The sequence below is a fragment of the Papio anubis genome, chromosome 17 (genome assembly GCF_008728515.1).
Source record: "Papio anubis isolate 15944 chromosome 17, Panubis1.0, whole genome shotgun sequence".
Lineage (NCBI taxonomy): Eukaryota > Metazoa > Chordata > Mammalia > Primates > Cercopithecidae > Papio > Papio anubis.
The window spans coordinates 49316929-49335092 of record NC_044992.1 but is presented as its reverse complement, the minus strand read 5'-3'; the positions used below and the strand labels follow the sequence as shown (position 1 = coordinate 49335092).

Genomic DNA, 18164 nt, shown 5'->3' with positions numbered 1-18164 from the left:
AGGAGGTTGAAGCTGCAGTGAGCAGTGATCACACCACTGCACTCCAGCCTGGGTGACAGAGTGAGACCTTGTCTCAAACAAACAAACAAAAAAACCTCAGGACATCTGGCTACCATGGGCCAACATTCCATCTGGCAATAATTGGCAATCAGCTGGGGCTGGGTGGCCACTGTCCTCTTTACATGGGATCTGCTCTGCACTCTGCTTCGCTGTCACACGTTTCTTGATCATCTCCCGACACCCGGCTAGCTTCCCTTGTTTGAAATTTTTGTCTGGTCTCTGTGGGTATTTGAGTTCCCAAAACTTGAGTGTCCATCAGAACTACCTGAGATCCTATTAAAATGCAGATTCTGCCAGGCGCGGAGGCTCAAAAAAATAAAAAAATAAAAAGCAGATTGCTGGGCCTCACCCAATTTGGAATGTCAGGGGTGGAGCCCAAGGGTTGAGTTTGCAACCCGTGCCTTACCTAACAGTGTGTTCCCAGGTCCCTGTGCCCAACAGGTGCTTTTTGGGCCCAGTAATGTCTGCTTCTACTCCTGGGCGTGGGTCTGTCAACATCTCTGTTTCTGTCTCTCTGCAGGCTGTCTCTCAAGGTGGTCTCTTGCGCTGCTAGCAACTCAAAAATCCCAACAGCACTCCCTATCCTTCCCCTGACCCCAGACCGCTGCCAAGCCTGTTCTCCCCCATTACAACATGGTCTCACTCAGGGCCTGGACTGCTCCAAAACTCACCCAGGTCTCCAGCTCTCCTCTACCACCCACCACCCTGGGCTCACTTTTGGATAGGAAATAAACTCTTTATTTTTGTAGTTGTTGGCTCCGGGTGTTTCTGGGGGTTAGTCTGAGAGCCCCAGGGCTTTGGAGGAGCCAACACAGCAATCATTCCCCACCCTCACCCCCGCTGCACCCCAGAGCCCTGTTGCTATCTTTAGGAAGGGCAGAGGCACCAGCCAATCTACTTGGCACCACATTCACACCACCAGGGGCCCCAGGGATGAGGGAAAAACTTAATTAGTCACTATGGGCCTATTATACCCGCTTCTCTCCCCTGCACACCAGTCACAGCCATATACACACACAGTATGTGGAAAGGATAGAGTCCTGACTTTGGCCCACCTCCAGCCTTGGAAAGGTGGGCCCAGGGGACTACCCATCCCTCCCATATAAGGAACTGTTCAAGAGCTGGGTATGGCAAGGGGGCTGGGGGAAGAGCTTGTCACCAGCCAGAACCTGCTAGGAATCCCTCTCTGCCCCATCCCCTCTGTCCTCCCAACAAGCCCTCTCTTCCCTCTTCCTTTTCACTTCTCATGATCACTGGCGTGGAAGGGGGTCTTGTGTGTTACGGATGTAAGAAAGAGACGCCCTGGTGACTAGATGGAACTAGATGTGGGCACAGTTTTGTGGCAGGTTGTCCAAGGCAGGTAAATTCTCCAGCTGAGGCTCCAAGATATGCCTGGTGTTGGCCAGTGTTAGAGGCACAATGGCCACAGCTGTCCCTGGTGAGCTTTGATTCCACACAGGTTTTCAGTAGTGTCCCTGGAGGGTGAGATGCAAAAGAAGAGGAGGTACTGGTCTGTGTTGAGAGGTAAGGGTGGGAGGAATCAGGAGCGGGCCCCATCCATATTGAGACGAGTAGAAGAAACAAATATTCCTGATCCATATGGGGGGGTGCAGAGTGGGGGTAGTTCTAGTCTTTATTTGCGGATGGAGAGGGCCCAGGCAGAGATTGCCCAGCTCTGTATTCCGTGTCAGAGAGAAGAGCTGACCCTGGCTGGGAGCAGGGGAAGGCAGAGGCAGAGATGGTTTTTGTGCCGGCCCCCTGCACCAAGTAGGAGGTGGTGGCAGAAGCTCTCCGTTTGATCTCACCCAGCATCCTGTAGAGAACCCTTCCTACAGCGCTTTCATCGCCTTCCCCATCACAGACGCCCCCAGCAATCGGGCTTCCCAAGCTGACTTGGCCGGAAAGTGCAGACAGGGGCTTCTCCAGATCGGCAAGTTCAAAGGACTGAGGCCTCGCATGCATATTCATTCGCACCATGTTTCTTCTTTCCCAATTCTGCACACACAGTCCTCTGCCTTCTTCCAACGCTCCACCACCCGCCTTCCCTCGGGGCGTCCGGAACCGGCGGTGACCGGGTGGCAGGCTTGGCCTTAAAAAGTTCCCGGCCATGGCCGGGCGCGGTGGCTCAAGCCTGTAATCCCAGCACTTTGGGAGGCCGAGATGGGCGGATCACGAGGTCAGGAGATCGAGACCATCCTGGCTAACACGGTGAAACCCCGTCTCTACTAAGAAATACAAAAAATAGCCGGGCGAGGTGGCAGCGCCTGTAGTCCCAGCTACTCGGGAGGCTGAGGCCGGAGAATGGCGTGAACCCGGGAGGCGGAGCTTGCAGTGAGCTGAGATCCGGCCACTGCACTCCAGCCTGGGCGACAGCGCGAGACTCCGTCTCAAAAAAAAAAAAAAAAAAAAAGTTCCCGGCCATAGGCTGGGCGCAGTGGCTCAGGCCTGTAATCTCAGCACTTTGAGAGGCCGAAGAGGGCGGATCACCTGAGGTCAAGAGTTCGAGACTAGCCTGGCCAACATGGTGAAACCCCGTCTCTACTAAAAATACAAAAATTAGCCGGGCGTGGTGGTGCGTGCCTGTAATCCCAGCTACTCGGGAGGCTGAGGCAGGAGAATCGCTTGAACCCGGGAGTCGGAGGTTGCAGTGAGCCGAGATCGCGCCACTGCAATCCAGCCTGGGCGACAGAGTGAGACTCCGTCTCAAAAAAAATAAAAAGTTCCCCGCCGGGATCGGCCTTGTGGTCAGCCGGCTGCAGCCTAAGCCCAAGTCCCAGGCAGCCACGGACTCCTCCCATCGCCACGAACTACAAGTCCCGCCATCCCTCGCGCGCGCCCTCCCGCCACTCCCGCCACTCCCGCGTTCCTACCGGCGCCGCTGGGTAGGTCGGCCAAGAGTGCCTCCCATTGGTTTCTCCGCCCTGTCAATCACCTGGGAGTATTGAGGGGCGGGGCGGAGGTGGAGATCCGGATCCGGAGCGGCTGAAAGGCGGAAGTGGAGGCCGGAGCCTGGGACACCGCCGGGGGGGAGAGAAGCAGAGCCCGTCCGAGCCCCGGCCCCAAGTAACGCCGCCGCCCCGGAGCCGCCGTGAGTATGCCTGTCCCAGGACCTGGTGTCTCGCCTGCGTTGAAGCATCTCCAGGGCAGCCCTTCCTCCCGCCCAGCCCCAGTTTAGGGGGATACTGACCCCTCCCCCGACCCGTAGCCCCCTCTTGAGGGGTTCCCCAGGCGTCGGGCCGCAGGAGATGGGGAGCTTCTTTCCTTAGCTTACCTACCTTTCGTGAGCCTTAAGGAAACCGCTGTGACTGTCCTCTGGCCTGTCCATTCCAGTTGTGGGAGAGAGGTGCCTAAGTTCCGCTCCCCCTGCTCCCAGAATCGGAGGATCTTTGCCAGGTGTGAAGGAACCTGTCCCTCTTCTCTTTTAGAAGTGACGGAGAGTGCTGTCTGTCGCCGTTTTCCTTCCTGCTGTCCCACAAAACCAGTTGTCCCCTCCAGCCCTAGAGGAATATCTCGATTTCCTTTGGGGGAGGGGGTCGTCTGGGTGAGACCGTTCCACACGCACAGAAGTGTGTTGGCGCTCCCGCAACTCCTTACTTCCTCTCTTTCCTCAAGCCAGAGAACCAACCAAGACCTCAGCAGAGTTTAAAGTTTGGGTCACTTACTGGCAATGAGCTGTTTTCTTGCTTTGCCCCTTCTGTCTCCCAGCCCCTGTTCTCTAGTTATGTTGTTCTCTGAGTGTCTCTCTCTTCCTGACTCTGAAGAATTTAGCTGAGGTTTGCTCAATTCTAGCTATAGATCACAGATCAGGGTGGATGTGCCCATTCATTATCTTCTTTCCCCTCCCCCTTGCTCCAGGCTCAGCTGTGTCCTCCCAGAGCACGTGAGTGGTTTCCAAGCCGCCTCAAAGGGACTGCTTTTGGGACTGCTGTCCGGGTGTCTATAGGGAGGAGAATAAGACCCAAAATGAGGAGTCTGGAATTGAAGGGCTATCTCTTTCCCACTCCCAAACACACACACACACCCCACGCTGAGCAACAGGTCCATGGCACGCCAGGGTCTGTCTCCAGTCCCGTCTGGGCTTGGACTTATTACTGAGGACTAAGTCAAGTTCACAATGGCAGCTCAGGATTTTTAACTGTAGCCCAAGGAATTCCCATACATGCCAGAAAGTGCAGGTTCCCTCAAGCATGTTGACTATGATCCTTGTCTGTTGCTTGGGGCTTTGGTGTGTGAAATAGCTGCTGTCTCAGACCAAGCTTTGTTATGTGGCCAAAGTACAGGCCGGAGACTGTGCCTTAATGAGGAGTAGCCTGGCTCTGAGGCCATGACCTATCCTTGCTATCTACAGTGAAGGAAGGGACAGAAAGCCATGCAGTTTGTGGGAACTTCTGTAGCACTTCAGTGTTCTGGGCTACCTTTACCACCCTTGCGTGCCACTTAAAAGTGCTGTCTTTTGACCTTGAGGTGTGTTTGAGTGCTTCTGGACAGCGGCTAGTGTCTGATTCCTACATTCTTTTGAGTAGACCTAGGATGTACTTATTTCACTTTTTTGTTTGTTTATTTTCGAGATGGAGTCTTGCTCTATCCTCCAGGCTAGAGGAGTGCAGTGGCGTGATCCCGGCTCACTGCAACCTCTGCCTCCTTGGTTCAAGTGATTCTCCTGCCTCAGCCTCCCAAGTGTCTGGGATTAACAGGCATCCACCACCACGCCCTACTAATTTTTGTATTTTTAGTAGAGAAGGCGTGTCACCATGTTGGCCAGGCTGGTCTCGAACTCCTGACTTCAGGTGATCCACCCGCCTCAGCCCCCCAAAGTGCTGGGATTACAGGTGTGAGTCACTGTGTGCGGCCTACTTATTTCACTTTTTATTGGACAACAGAAGAAGCCTTCGTTATTAGGGTCAACAGCTGGATCACAAGCTCTGTATCTGTGTGGGTTCCTTTGGGGCTCATTGGAGACTTCTTCAGCCAATCTAGTTTCTCTGATCTGGTCAGCCTGGGCATCTGAGCGGCAGGGCCAGAGAGGCCTGACTGCTCACTGGCCATTGGTCTCTGACCAGACTTACGTCTTCAGGAGTAGAACGTAGTTTGTCACTCTTCATGAGTGCTGGGATGAGGCCGACCAGGCTTCTGAGGAGATCTTCTTTCCTTTATCTGGACATGGTCTCCCAGCTCTGACTCTGAAACGAATTTTTTCTTTTTTTTTAGACAGAGCTTTGTTTGTTGCCCAGGCTGGAGTGCAGTGGCGCAGTCTTGGCTCACTGCAGCCTCCGCCTCCTGAGATCAAGGGATTCTCCTGCCTCAGCCTCCTAAGTAGCTGGGATTATAGGCATGTGCCACCATGCCCAGCTAATTTTTGTATTTTTAGTAGGGATGGGGTTTCACCATGTTGGCCAGGCTGGTCTGGAACTCCTGACCTCAGGTGATCCACCCACCTCAGCCTCCCAAAGTGCTAGGATTACAGGTGTGAGCCACCACACCTGACCTGAAATGACTTTTGAAGGGGAAGCTCTGCCATTTAGAGAGACGAGGAAGGCCTCAGTGCTTTGGGTCGTTATGCAGCCACTTCTGGCATCCAGAAATTATAGAGTCCAAGGAGAGGTCTCACTCTGCCTAGCAGAAAGAGCGATGGCTCCATGTGCGCCAGAAACCCTTCCTTTCTGATGCTGTTCCTCTCCTGCCCTCTTGCCTCTCACAATTAGTGGACTGTTAAACTGTAGAGGGGCTGTAACACTAAGTTTTTAAAAATCATTTTAAAGTTGCAAAGTTATTTTCATACATATTCCTCATAGGTGCCCTGGGAAATACTGGGATTTGTTTCCCCACTTTGTTTTTAATTTTTGTTATTACTTTTTTTTTTTTTTTTGAGTAAGATAAGGCAAATATGTGTCCCTGCTTTAGAGGGGATGCAGAAGGAACTTAAGTAGTTTGCCTGAGATCATACATTTAGAAAGTGGTAGAGCTAGGGCTTGGATTTGGGGTCAGATGTGGCCTGATCTTCTAACAGTGGGCCCTTCTTCCGCCTGGTTTGTTTGTTAAATGAATGAACATGCAGGGTGAGCGCGCCGTGGCACAAGGGCAGACTCTTAACCCTTTAGCCCTCCTCATCACTGGCGCTCCTCTGTTTTCGTTTTCTTCCCCAACCTCTACCTAACCTCCTGTCTTCTCTCTTGACCCCCTTCTCCTCTGCCTGTGAGGACCAAGACAGTTAGAAGTCCCAAGTCAGTACTCTTCAGGGCCTGAGAGTTTGCTGACATCTACGTGTCATTAATTTTTTGGGGAACCTGAAAGTCTTAATGGCTAGAAAATGAAAGTCAAAGCGAGTGAACTCAGGGGTCCCACTGGGCAGGGTTAAGGGGGAAGCAGCAGAGCGGGCCTCTGGTTAGTCCTCTGTTTCCCCTGTGCTGCTGCCTGCTGCTTACAAGTGGGAAGAATGCGGCTTGCCACCAGGAACTCCTGTCACTAGAATTTACAGGGAAACAGAGCAAGATCACACATTTAAATTCAGCCCCACCAAGCAAGTACTTCTCAGACCTTCTACTTTTTTTTTTTTTTTTTTTTTGAGGTGGAGTCTCGCTCTGTCGCCAGGCTGGAGTGCAGTGGCGCAATCTTGGCTCACTGCAAGCTCCGCCTCCCAGGTTCATGCCGTTCTCCTGCCTCAGCCTCCCCAGTAGCTGGGACTACAGGTGCCCGCCACCATTCTTGGCTAATTTTTTTGTATTTTTAGTAGAGATGGAGTTTCACCGTGTTAGCCAGGATGGTCTCAATCTCCTGACCTTGTGATCCGCCCGCCTCGGCCTCCCAAAGTGCTGGGATTACAGGTGTGAGCCACTGCACCCAGCCAGACCTTCTGCTTCTAGCCCTTGCCCAGTAAACAGGCCGTGTGGTCGGGTGGAAGGCACTAGAACTTCAGAGGCAATTGGACCTGAGTTCTGATCCTGATTTCCCCACTTACCAGTTGTGTGACCTTGGGCTTGTTACTTGACCTCACTGAGCCTATGTTTCTTCTGGTAAAATGGCGATGCTAAATACCTTGCAGAATTAGAAACAAAGAAAGGAGCTAGTCGAGTGCTGGCACAGACTAGATCCCCACAAAACAGCAGTTGCCTCTGATTGGTAGGTAAGGATTTGAAGGTTCTTTTTTTTTTTTTTTTTTTTTTTTTGAGACAGTCTCATTGTATCGCCCAGGCTCACTGCAACCTCTGCCTCCTAGGTTCGAGTGATTCTCCTGCCTCAGCCTCCTGAGTAGCTGGGATTACAGGCACCCGCCATCATGCCTGGCTGATTTTTTTTTGTATTTTTGTAGAGACGGGGTTTGACCACGTCGACTAGGCTAGTCTCAAACTCCTGACCTCAGGTGAGGTGATCTGCCTGCCTCATTGGCCTCCCAAAGTGCAGGGATTAGAAGCATGAGCCACCGTGCCTGGCCAATTTTTTTTTTTTTTTTTTGAGACGGAGTTTCACTCTTGTCTCCCAGGCTGGAGTGCAATGGTGCAATCTTGGCTCACTGCAACCTCTACCTCCTGGGCTCCAGCGATTCTCCTGCCTCAGCCTCCTGAGTAGCTGGGATTACAGGCGTGTGCCACCATGCCAGGCTAATTTTGGTATTTTTAGTAGAGACAGGGTTTCTCCATGTTGGCCAGGCTGGTCTTGAATTCCTGACCTCAGGTAATTGTGCCTAGCCCTCAACACTGATTCTGATTCAACATGTGTACCAAATGTATGCTGAGGCAGGACACAGCAACTCATGCCTGTAATCCCAGCAGTTCGGGAGGATCACTTGATCCCAGGAGTTCAAGACCAGCCTGGGGGCCAGGGGTGGTGGATCATGCCTGTAATCCTAGCACTTTGGAAGACTGAGGCAGGCAAATCACCTGAAGTCAGGAGTTCGAGACCAACCTGGCCAACATGGTGAAACCCCATTTCTACTAAAAATACCAAAATTAGTCAGGCGTGGTGGCACATGCCTGTAATCCCAGCTACTCAGGAGGCTGAGGCAGGAACCTGGGAGGCACTTGAACATGGGAAGCGGATGTTGCAGTGAGCTAAGGCTGCACCACTGCACTCCAGCCTAGGCAACAGACCAAGACTCTACCTCAAAAAAAAAAAAGAAAGAGGCCGGGCGCGGTGGCTCAAGCCTGTAATCCCAGCACTTTGGGAGGCCGAGACGGGCGGATCACGAGGTCAGAAGATCGAGACCATCCTGGCTGACACGGTGAAACCCCATCTCTACTAAAAAAAAATACAAAAACTTAGCCGGGCGAGGTGGCGGGCGCCTGTAGTCCCAGCTACTCGGGAGGCTGAGGCAGGAGAATGGCGTAAACCCAGGAGGTGGAGCTTGCAGTGAGCTGAGATCTGGCCACTGCACTCCAGCCTGGGCGACAGAGCGAGACTCCGTCTCAAAAAAAAAAAAAAAAAACAAAAAAAAGAAAGAAAGAAAGAAAGAAAAAAGACCAGCCTGGGCAGCATAATGAGACCCCATCTCTAAAACGAAAACAAAATGTTTGCTGGGATGCCTTGTACGTTGCTTGATGGTTTCACAAATTGTCTCATTTCGTAGACATTGAACAGAATTGATGTGAGTTGTATTCCCATTTTATAGAAGAGAATGCTGTGCCACTTCAGTCTTACTCAGTTGTAAGTGTTTTAATATTAAAACAGTCCTGGAACTATTATAGATTGGAATGCAAAGTTTGCATGAATTGAAGCTAACACAGGAAACTTTCATTAATTAATTAATTAATTTATTTATTTTTGAGACAGGACCTCTCTCACCCAGGCTGGAATGCAGTGGTATGATCACGGCTTATTTCAGCCTTGACCTCCTGGTGCCAAGTGATCCTCCCACCTCAGCCTCCTGAGTAGCTGGGACTATAGGCATGTACCACCATGCCCGGCTAGTTTTTGTATTTTTAGGAGAGACAGGGTTTTGCCATGTTGCCCAGGCTGGTCTCAGAATTCCTGGGCTCAAGTGATCCTCCTACTTTGGCCTCCCAAAGTGCTGGGATTATACATCAGCCACTGCGCCCAGCCAAAGATAGCATTTTGGTTGTAGCCAGCTGCTTTGGGTTCGACTCCCAGATTCCTGGGAGTTTCCTCTCCCCTGACTTGAGGGAAGGGTACATATGCTGGGGCTATTTGAGAAGCACTGCTTTAGGTAGAATTTATAAACTGGGATGTGCCAAAATCCAGGTAATTGTGCTTTCAGCAATCTTGGCAGAGGAGAATTGGAATGTTTTTGGAGTCCTCTGCATTAATAGCTTGGTATTGTAAGAGATTAGTTTTCCAAGTAAATAGCCCCATCCTCTATGTATAAGAACAGTAATACAAATAAAAGCTAAACTTTTATTTTTGCCATGTGCCAGGCACTCTTCTGAGCCCTAAGTATGTATTGACTCCTAATCCTCCGACAACCCCAGGAGGTAGGTTCCGTGTTTAATCCCCATGTTAGAGCTGGGGGCTATGTAGTAATGGCAGAGAAAGGGTGTGCTCTTATCACTATTCAATACAGCCTCTCCTTGACCCATCTCCGGGCTAAATGCCTACTGTTCACTTTGCCTAGAAGGCTCTCCTCCACCTCATGTGCCTGGAAACTGCGTCTCCCTACTTTTCTCTGGAAGCTCAGTTTGAATGCCACTTCCTCTGTGAAGCCTTGTCTTGCCTCAAATGGACTGAGGGCTTGTCTCCTACATGAGCTGTCTTCTCAACTGCTATCTCATTGTTCCTTACCTGCCTCATTCTCTGGTGGGTGAGCCCTTTAGGGGCACAGATCGGGTCCTGTTTGAGTATTTAGGACCTGGCATGGCATTCAGCATAGTAGGCCCCCTACTGAATTTGTTAAAGGAGAGGGCAGACATTCAAACCTGTCCTTAAAGCAAACACCAAACACCTGCCTACCTCTTTTTTCTTTTTTTTTTTTGAGATGGAGTCTTGCCCTCTCGCCCAGGCTGGAGTGGTGCAGTGGTACAAATCTTGCTCACTATAACCTCTGCCTCCCAGATTCAAGTGATTCTCCTGCTTCAGCCTCCCTAGTAGCTGGGATTACAGGTGTGCACCACCATGCCTGTCTAGTTTTGTATTTTTAGTAGAGACGGGTTTCACCATGTTGGTCAGGCTGATCTCAAACTCCTGACCTCATGGTCTGCCCGCTTTGGCCTCCCACAGTGCTGGGATTATAGGCATGAGCCACTGTGCCCAGCCTCGCCCACTTCTTTTTTTTTTTTTTTTGAGACAGAGTTTTGCTCTTGTTGCCCAGGCTGGAGTGCAATGGCGCAATCTCAGCTCACTGCAACCTCCGCCTCCCAAGTTAAAGAAATTCTCCTGCCTCAGCCTCCCAAGTAGCTGGGATTACAGGCATGTGACACCACAGCCGGCTAATTTTTTGTATTTTTAGTAGAGATGGGGTTGCTCCATGTTGGTCAGGCTGATCTCAAACTCCTGACCTCAGGTGATCCACCCGCCTCGGCCTCCCAAAGTGCTGGGATTACAGACGTGAGCCACCGTGCCCGTCCCTCACTGACTTCTTTTAACACACACTTCCCTTCCTTTCTTCACACACTTTGGATGTCATGAACCTAGGATTCAAACTTAACATCCATCTGATCCCAAAGCTTGAGCCATATCTTTGGTCCATCTCCCAGAACGTTGCTCATAGACAAATGGGAGAGCAAACAGGTCAGTAGAATCAATGTTACAGTAGAGACGATGGGAAGCAGGTCACAAACTCAATTTCCAGAAGTTAAGACTCTCCAAATCTCCATTTCTGGTGAAGGGTTTAATGGGACAATGAGGGCGCGGCCTGACGAGCCACAGTCCTGCTGACTGGCTTCTGCTGTGTGTGTATCTGATGGCAGGACAAAACGACTGTGCTTCTACAGTTGTGTGTGGTGAGGCAGGCCCGACCCCAGACCAGTACTTAGCAAGGACCAGTGGAAGCGAATTTCACTCTGCCTGTAGATGCTATTCTGCATGTCTGCACAAGGCTCGTTCCTGAATGAAGGTGGCTTAAGAAAGTGGTGGCAGCAGCTGTTCAGACCAGTGCTATGAGCAGCCCTCACATGTGTATTCCACAGATGGGGTCTTTAACATTCCCTGGTTCTGTGCCTGCAGTACTTGGATATCCTCTGCTCGCCTTGAGGCTGGTCTTTTTTTTTTTTTTTTTTTTTTGCTTTTGAGATGGAGTCTCGCTCTGTTGCCAGGCTGGAGTGTGGTGACGCCATCTTGGCTCACTGCAACCTCCGCCTCCTGGGTTCAAGTGATTCTCCTGCCTCAGTCTCCCGAGTAGCTGGGACTACAGGTATGCGCCACCATACCCAGCTAATGTTTATATTTTTAGTAGAGACAGGGTTTCACCATGTTGGCCAGGATGGTCTTGATCTCTTGACCTTGTGATCCGCCTGCCTTGGCCTCCCAAAGTGCTGGGATTACAGGCGTGAGCCACTGTGCCCGGCCGATTTTTTATTTTTTTGTAGAGATGGGGTCTCCCTATGTTGCCGAGGCTTAATAAACTTAGTCTTTCAGAATAGTTTTAGAAAAGTTATGAAGATAGTACAGGGAGTTTTCTCAATCCCCCACACCTAGTTTTCCCTGTTATTAACATCTTATGTTAGTACATAGTTTACATTAAAGTCCATCCTTTATTCAGATTTCCTTAGATTTTTACCTGATGTCCTTTTCTGTTCCAGGATCCCATGTTGCCTGTATTCATTGTCTCCTTAGGCTTCTCTTGGCTGTGCCGGTTTCTCAGACTTTTCTTGTTTTTGATGACCTTGACAGTTTTGAGGAGTGCTGGGCAAGCATCTAAAGAGATCTCCGCCAGGCACGGTGACTCACGCCTATAATCTCAGCACTGTGGGAGGCTGAGGTGGGTGGGTCATTTGAAGTCAGGAGTTCGAGACCAGCCTGGCCAACATGGTGAAGCCTCATCTCTATTAAAAATACAAAAATTAGCCAGGCGTGGTGGCGCGCACCTGTAGTCTCAGCTACTCAGGAGGCTGAGGCACAAGAATCACTTGAACCGGGAGGTGGAGGTTACAGTGAGCCAAGATCGTGCCACTGTACTCCAGCTTGGGCTGGAGGCAGAACGAGACTCTGTCTCAAGAAAAATAATAAAAAATAAAAGAGAATCTCTTCTCATCTGGGATTTGTCTAGTATTTTTCTCTTTTTGACAGAGTCTTGCTCTATCACCCAGGCTGGAGTACAATGGTGCAATCTCGGCTCAAGCCATTCTCCCACCTCAGCCTCCCAAGTAGCTGGGACTACAGAAATGCACCACCACGCCTGGCTAATTTTTGTAGAGACAGGGTTTCACCATGATGTCCAGGCTGGTCTCAGACTCCTGAGCTCAAGCAATCTCACCTCGGCTTCCCAAAGTGGTGGGATTACATGCCTGAGCTACCGCGCCTGGCTGTGTCCAGTGTTTTTCTCATAATTAGACTGTGCTGAGTTTTGGGAAGGAGGACCAGTGAGGTAAAGTGCTATTTTCATCACGTCGTGCCAAGGGTACCTACAATCCACAAGCCTTTCCATGACCAATGTCAACCATGGTCACTTGACTGAGGTGATGTGCATGAGGCTTCTCTGTAAAGTTCTCCCCATCCCCTTTCCATGCTGCACCCTTTGGAAGAAAGTCACTATGTGTAGCCCACACCTAAGGAACAGGGACTTGGGTTCATGTTCCCCTTGTTGAGGGCGGAGTAGCTACATGAGTTACTAAATTCATTTTTCTTTTTTCTTTTTTTTTTTTTTTTTGAGATGGAGTCTCACTCTATCACTCAGGCTGGAGTGCAGTGGTGCGATCTCGGCTCACTGCAAGTTCCACCTCCTGGGTTCACGCCGTTCTCCTGCCTCAGCCTCCCAAGTAGCTGGGTCTACAGTTGCACACCACCACAGCTGGCTAATTTTTTTGTATTTTTGTAGTAGAGACAGGGTTTCACCATGTTAGCCAGGATGGTCTTGAGCTCCTGACCTCATGATCCACCCGTCTCGGCCTCCCAAAGTGCTGGGATGACAGGCGTGAGCCACCGCGCCCAGCTAAATTATTAAATTCTTCTATACAAGAGACTTGTCTATTTTCCCGCATTTATTTCTATTTATTTATTTATTATTTGGAGATGGAGTTTTGCTCTTGTCGCCCAGGCTGGAGTGCAATGGCGCAATCTTGGCTAACTGCAACTTCCACCTCCTGGGTTCAAGCGATTCTCCTGCCTCCGCCTCCCGAGTAGCTGGAATTATAGGCACATGCCACCACGCCCGGCTAATTTTTGAATTATTAGTAGAGATGAGGTTTCACCATGTTGGCCAGGGTGGTCTTGACCTCCAGGCCTCAGGTGATCCACCTGCCTTGGCCTCCCAAAGTGCTGGGATTACAGGCGTGAGCCACTGTGCCCAGCCTATTCTCCCCCATTTATTTGTTCAATTATTTAATATTCGTATGGACTCCAGGATATTTATTTTACACTTCGGTTTCTTTTTGTTTTTTTCTTTTTTTTTTTTGAGACGGAGTCTTACTATTGGCAGGCTGGAGTGCAGTGGCACAATCTCGGCTCACTGCAACCTCTGCCTCCTGGATTCAAGCAATTCTGCCTCAGCCTCCTGAGTAGCTGGGACTACAGGTGCGTGCCACCGTGCCTGACTAAATTTTGTATTTTCAGTAGAGACGGGGTTTCATCATGTTGGCCAGGATGGTCTCGATCTCTTGACCTCGTGATCCACCTGCCTTGACCTTCCAAAGTGCTGGGATTACAGGGGTGAGCCACTGCGCCCGGCCTACACTTTGGTTTATAATCCAGTGATAAGGCCAGGCGCAGTGGCTCATGCTTGTATTCCCAGCGCTTGGGGAGGCCAAGATGGGCTGATCACCTGAGACCTAGAATTTGAGACCAGCCTAGTCAACATGGTGATACCCAATCTCTACTAAAAATACAAAAATTAGCCAGGTATGATGGTGCATGCTTGTAATCCTAGCTACTCAGGAGGCTGAGGCAAGAGAATCGTTTGAATCAGGGAGGTGAAGGTTGCAGTGAGTGGAGATCTACCACTGCACCCCAGTCTGGGTAACAGAGTGAGACTTTGTCTCAAAAATAAATAAATAAATAAATAATCCAATGTTAGTTTTAGTGCCCAAAATGTTTCAGCTTTGCCCATTGGTTGCTCTTTTAGCCTCCTTTGACCTACCCAGTCATTGTGAGGATTTTTGTTTTTGTTTTTTGATTACTTCTTTACTTTTTGGCACTGCCAGATTTTGGGAGACAGACTCACTGTGTCCCCCAGACTGGAGTGCAGTGGCACAATCTCGGCTCACTGCAGCCTCTGCCTCCCAGATTCATGCAATTCTTGTGCCTCAACCTCCTGAGTAGCTAGGATTACAGGTGCACACTACCACACCTGGCTACTTTCTGTATTTTTAGTAGAGACGAGGTTTCACCACGTTGGCCAGGCTGGTCTCGAACTCCTGACCTCAAGTGATCCACTTGCCTCGGCCATTACAGGCATGAGCCACTGCGCTGGGCCCCAGGCTTACTTTGTGTATTTCGTGCCAGAGTCATAGATTGAGCTGGCTCTCCAAGACCACTGCCTTTTTAGCAAATGTTTTCTCTCAGGTATATTGACATCGAGTGATGTGGATGCCTTGAGCTATTTCTTCTCTTGATGGTTAGTCATAGTTACTGAAGACTCTGGAATTGGGAAACGTAGAAGTGGACCTGGGAAATCTACCCTGTGAGAATCAACTGTAGTCCTGGGAGTTAATCCCCATAGCTGGCTGTTGTCCTTCTACTCACCCATTCATACTTCTCTTACCCCTGCCTGATGCTATGACTGATCCAAAAAATGGTCAGATTTGGTCTTTCCTTTGGAATTTACTATGGAGTTGGGAAGATGAGGTATGTGTATATAATCATTCTCTATTTCAAATGCTAAGTTCTCCAGCCAAACCCTCCTGGACTCTGGGTCTCATAAGAGATTCCACATGGTCCAGGCCAGTCAGTGTCTTTCGCTGCCCTCCCAAAATGGACTGCCCCCTTGGGAGGGTTTGTGGCTGTTGGCTGGCTCAGGGTAGGCTGTCACTTTGTGCCGTGATCCTGAATCATTGAATAGCTGAAATCCTTCCGTTGTACTGTCATCTCTCTGAAAATGTGTAACTTGAGCCCTGCTGGAAACACTAACTTGGAATCTTAACAGGAGTTGGTTTACAAGCCTCTTGCCTTCTGTTCATAACTCCATGTGTGTCCCCTTCAGGTGGCTGTTAGAGGCATCCCAGGCATGGAGGAGGGCGTGGGTGGCCTCCCTAACCCTGGCTGCTCTCCTAGACATCAAATTGCTCTCTGAGCTGCTCAGACAGCATGGTGATTAATGACGCCAGTTTCCAAACCTCTAGTGTTTGCAGCCTGGTTTTTAAAAGGAACTCTGCTTTCTTTGTCAGCTGCTCTATTCCTGTCCCCTCCCCCTCTCCACAACTGAACTGCTTCTTCCCTTTCCTGAAAGAGGCTTTGAGATGGAAGGAAGAGCATTTGGGCTTTAAGATGCTTTGTGCGCCGGGCCCGGTGGCTCATGCCTGTAATCCCAGTACTTTGGGAGGCCAAGGCGGGGGGATTGCTTGAGCGCAGGAGTTTGAGATCAGCCTGGGCAACATGTTGAAACCCCATCTCTACCAAAAGAAACCCAAGATGCTTTGTGTTATAGGACTTTTTTTATTTTTATTTTTTTAAAGAGGTTATGGTTTGCCTGGTTGGGGCCTTCACCCCTTGCAGATTTATTGGATAGTGATGGTTTCTCCCCTCCATTTTTGTGGTTTTGGGAGCGAGTCTCCAGAGGATGCAAGATTGGGGTTGTTGACAGGACACTGAGTATCTTCTAGGAAACTGGGGAAAGATGTCCTCTTCAGCATTCTCTGCAAATGAGAGGTGCTGAAGAATGGAGTCCCGGGAAACTGGAGGTAAGAGGAAAGAGTGAATGTTGTCTGAAAGATGAAGTGAGGAGTGCGCCTCCTTCACAGGGAAGTGAAGGAGCAGGGGCTTCCCTGCTGCAGAACATGTACTGAATGCTTCCCCAGGCCAGGCCCTTTGCTAAGAGTCTCACATGCATCATCTTCCTGGCAGCCCTGGAGACAGGTGGTACTGGTCTCTCCATTTTACATGTGAGGAAATGGGTTCAGTGACAACACCAGGCCACCCTAAGTGGTGCCTTCAGAACTTGAACTGAAGTTTGTCTGACTCCAGCACTTGTGCTCTTAAGCCCTGTACAGTAGGGATGGAGGAAGTCCTCCCTGGGGAAGTGAGGCAGCTCCTCAGCTGCTCTGTGGCTCTATTAGGGGACCTGAGCCGTCTGGCAGATGAATGCGGATTTAAGCCCTCAACTTCCCTAGTTCACTTGCCAAGTGTAAGCAGGCTGTACCTCTCACATGCGCAGTTCACCGTATCTGTGCTCACCTACTATGTGTCAGGCTTGCTGTTATGTGCTGTTAACACAAAGGAAACCCAGTGTCCAGCCTTTGAGAATTTTGTAATGTGGTCATTTTCTTTTTTTTTTTCTTTTTTGAGATGGAGTCTCGCTCTGTTGCCCAGGCTGGAGTGCAGTGGCGCCATCTCAACTCACTGCAAGCTCCGCCTCCCGGGTTCAGGCCATTCTCTTGCCTCAGCCTCCCAAGTAGCTGGGACTACAGGCGCCCGCCACTGCGCCCGGCTAATTTTTTGTATTTTTAGTAGAGACAGAGTTTCACCAAGTTAGCCAGGATGGTCTTGATCTCCTGACCTCGTGATCCGCCTGCCTCGGCCTCCCAAAGTGCTGGGATTACAGGCGTGAGCCGCCACGCCCGGCCGGAATGTGGTCATTTTCATCTGCAACAGTGCCTTTAATTTCTCTTGCTTTCTCACTCACAACCCTCAGTCCCCCAAGTTCTTCAGCCCCTTGCCACCTACACTAGTCTTATGAACATTTGGGGCCATGGAAGCAGAAGTGTGAGTCACTCATTGAATCTTGTTTAGACCTATTCATTGCTTGATTTCTTCACTGAGCACCACTCTACAGTTTGTTCAGCAAAAATTAAGAAAGATGCCAGACACAGTGGCTCATGCCTGTAATCGCAGCACTTTGGGAGGCAGAAGCAGGTGGATCACTTGAGCCCAGGAGTCTGAGACCAGCCTAGGCAACATGGCAAAACCCCATCTCTACAAAACATAGAAAAATTAGCTGGGCATGGTGGCATGCACCTGTAGTCCTAGCTATTCAGGAGGCTGAGGTAGGAGGATTGCTTGAGCCCAGGAAGTCAAGGTAGCGGTAAGCTATGATTACGTCATTGCACTCTAGCCTGGGCAGCAGAGCAAGACCCTGTCTCAAAAATGTATGTAGAAAAAGAGCTGGGTGCGGTGGCTTATGCCTGTAATCCCAGCACTTTGGGAGGCTGAGGCAGGTGGATCACCTGAGGTTAGGAGTTCGAGATCAGCCTGGCCAACATGGTGAAAGCTCATCTCTACTAAAAATACAGAATTACAAGCCAGGCATGGTGGTGCACGCCTGGAATCACAGCTACTCAGGAGGCTGAAGCACAAGAATCGCTTGAACCCGGGAAGTGGAGGTTGTAGTGAGCCCAGATCATGCCACTGCACTCTAGCCTGGGCGACAGAGCGAGACTCCATCTCAAAAAAAAAAAAAATATATATATATATATATGTGTGTGTGTGTGTGTGTGTGTGTGTGTATGTATGCGTATACATATGTATATATGTGTGTATATATACATATGTATATGTGTGTGTGTATATATATGTATAGTCTAAAATATTGTTCTTTGGTGCCCAGGCTTCTGAGAATAGCCATCGTCCCTCAGGTCTCCCACCGAGAACTTTGACTTTTTTCTTGTTGGTTGCACAGCCTCTGACTTTGGTGGGTGTGGTGTCTGAACACGAGGCATTTGGCTTGCTGGTTCTCTTTTCCCCTACTTTCCTCTCAAACATGACCTCTGCTTTCTGTTTAGGAGCTGAAGGCAAAACAAAGGGGCAGTGATTTAAACTGACTTTCTTTTATTTTCTGTTATTGGTAAGGATGGGAAGGGTTTTGGAGAGGCGTCCACTGGTGTGAATGGCTGGATGAACAGGTGCTGCTTCTG

General features: G+C 50.0%; 1 protein-coding gene across 2 annotated transcripts in view; it reads left to right on the top strand.

Moving 5' to 3' along the window:
- The first annotated feature begins 3001 nt into the window (after positions 1 to 3001).
- The window catches only part of RAB5C (RAB5C, member RAS oncogene family), a 30905-nt gene continuing 15742 nt past the window's right edge, over positions 3002 to 18164 (top strand). The window contains exon 1 of one of the 2 annotated variants that reach the window (XM_009190662.2): positions 3002 to 3148. The gene's annotated coding sequence lies outside the window, so the exon portion shown is untranslated. Of the gene's footprint in view, positions 3149 to 15869; positions 15996 to 18164 lie in introns of those variants that run through there. The other variant, XM_031657617.1, reaches the window with a different exon arrangement.